The sequence below is a fragment of the Octopus bimaculoides genome, chromosome 17, assembly GCF_001194135.2.
Source record: "Octopus bimaculoides isolate UCB-OBI-ISO-001 chromosome 17, ASM119413v2, whole genome shotgun sequence".
Classification (NCBI taxonomy): domain Eukaryota; kingdom Metazoa; phylum Mollusca; class Cephalopoda; order Octopoda; family Octopodidae; genus Octopus; species Octopus bimaculoides.
In genome coordinates, this window is record NC_068997.1 from 27,007,884 (window position 1) to 27,010,928 (window position 3,045).

The window sequence follows — 3,045 nt, forward strand, 5'->3', positions numbered from 1 at the left end:
AAAAAAAAAAAAAAAAAAAAAGGAAACTAACAAAATATACAAACTAATTACTACAACGACACCAGCATACCATTTATCTGAGCAGCTGAAAGAAACTATTTTCAATGGCAGATAGAGGTCGAGATGACCAAGTGATGAAGACTTCTCAGAATGTAACACCTCCCAAGTCAATCACTTGTGATTTTCTGCATCATCCGAAAGAGGTGGGGGTAAAAAAATAAAAGGGCACACCTACTCCCACATCACAAACAGCTGCCAGTAATTAAATACATTGTTGATAGTTATGTCTTGTACATCAGTGCTCACTGATACAGGAATTTAGACAGCTGGTGAGAATATCAATAAGGACATAGCTGATGACATATCATATGAAAGATTGGACAGGACAGCAAGTGTTGGGAAGTGAAATAAGAGGATGGAGATCTCATTTCTCATAGCAATTAAAACGAGGCACCAAAGTTGGAAACATAGATTTGGCAGCATGGTAATTGTTGGAAGGTCAATGAAACGAGGAAAGGGACAGCTCGGTTGATAATTGCAATGGAAAGAGAAAAAGATGGTTGGAGATATCGTGAGAAAATGCAGAAGAGAGACATGATTGATCTGGTTGAGTTTTCTTTCAAGATACCCTGGGTAGATGGCATACAGTATTTTCCTGAATTCTATTCCAAAAGACAGAATTGAGCTACTTCTATGATGCAATGATTGCAAAGAAACTGCAGTCATGAAAAATTCCCCAAACCCTCCAGGATCATTATGTTGAAGCAATGATATTTATGTTTGAAGTAGAACAATTAGATCAGATGATTCAGATCTGGAATCTAAAGTCACTGTAATAGAATTGGTGTTGTGGAGATGGAGGAGGACGAGAAAAATAAATACACATCCCATCACGACAAAGTGGACATAATCTAATCACTTATAACTTTGGTAGAGAGAGAGAGCGAACAAGCATACCAGTGTTTTCTATGACTTCTGCAGGATCAAATAATCCACAATTGAAAATGTTGGTGAGAATTATTGATTGAAATGAAAAAGATTGAGGACATTCCTGACAGCATTTCATACAAAGAGTTTGAATCTGGCCACAGCAGTGTAATTGTTGGGAGGCAAAAGAAATAAGAAAAACAATATCTCAGCTATAGTAATCATTGCAACAGGAAGGAGAAATAAGGTCAGAAAGATGGTGAGAGACAAAGCAGCAGAAAGGAGGATCTGTTTTGTGATGATTACAAACTGCATGAAATAGACAAGATGAAGAGTGGTACTAATGACACCACACACACACATGATGCAAAATACAATTACATCTGGATACGTTTTCTTCAAGATATTCTTGGTTACGTGGCAATGTAATGAATGCTTTCCTGAACCTTAATCCAAATGACAGAGATGATGTACCCAACCACAACTGACACAACTGCACTACACTTACTGAGCAATGTTTGCGAAGAAAATCTGCAGACAAGAGAAATGCCCAAACCTTCCGGAAACACTGGTTAAACAATGACCTGAGATGATACATGCACTGGAGAAGTAACACTTTCTTGGTGCCAATGATGTTCCACCTATTCTCAGAAATGAGTTGCATCTTGGGAAGATCAGAAATTACCTAGTGTTAACTAAATCGTATTTTAAAATGTATCATCAGATTATTGTTGTCTTTTTTTTTTGTTGTTTCTTTTATATTCAGATGCATGTAAAGATTTATAAATTTCCTTATTAGTATTTTTTTTCTGTTTGCGTAGATGTAAATATTAAAACGTTTTCCATCTCTAAAAGACGAGGTTAATAGTTTGAAAAATTATAGTCATAAAATATATGTATATATATATTTTGCATAGGACGTGCATTACAGTGTGTTAATAATCAACGTGATAGATAAGAGAAGCGTAGTGTTCTAATGATACCAGAGCAAGACCCAAAATGTTAAATGCTCATTAGTGTTAGTTCGTTTAGAACCTATCCTTCTGAATGACTGATATTGAAACAATATATTTTTCAAAAAATCTTTCACAAATGCCTACTAATGAGTCATAATTGATGTAAGGGATGAAAAAAAAAAACTCTTAAAAAATTCATTTTCAATAATGACTAATGGTTGACTAGAAATGACACCATGATTGAAATGTTTGATGAATAAAATTTATATTTAATCCAAAAGATGTTATTTTCAATTAAAAACAAAACGGGAATTTTTTTTTGTTTGTTGTTTGCTAAATATCAAGTGTATGAATTAAGTTGGTGTAATACTAAGGTGATTAATTAACTAGGTGATTATAAAACATTAGCTATTATTGCAAGTTTTAGCATTGACGTTTAGGACACATGAAAATTTCCTTGTTGTAGACATTCCAAAGAGATTTATAAAAAAAAAAAAAAAACGACAAAAAACAAAAACACCACGAAGTCTAAATGCTGAGAAGATAACTTCAGGTGTCTTTAATAAGTGATTGTCTTACCACTGGGAGAGAAGTGGGGAGAAAGAATATATAAATTAATAATAAATGTAGCCCAAGAAAATGATCTGTAAACCACAAGCTGGTGTCATCAGATAAGTGCTTGATTATAAATGGGCACAATTGTTGTTGAATAGTCCTGCTCTCAGCCATGATGCATTAAGGAGGTTAAAACATGTCCCTAGTTCATTCTTGCTTTCCTTTTTTAATGCTTTCAGTTCTCATTATATATATATATAGAACCAACTTCTTTAAATTTGTATATCAGGAATTGTGAAAAGTAAGAGAAACAAAATAAAATATACATTGGCATAATTGTCATTTCAATTGAAGATAACAGAAGCCTAAATATGGTGCAGCAGTTAAAAAAAAAAGTTTGAACCACAAATGGCCACTATGAAGCATCGTAAACATTGTTACCATAGCAATATTCTGTGTGGTCCCAGTCAATAGAAGAGATCTCCAGAAGTTGGTACCAACAGCAGGTAATAGATTACACGAGTAGTTCCAAAGACTTCTCATTCCAAACCCAGTCAGCTCCATCTTTTGGAATAATTCTATTTCATCATCCCAAATGAATGCAAAA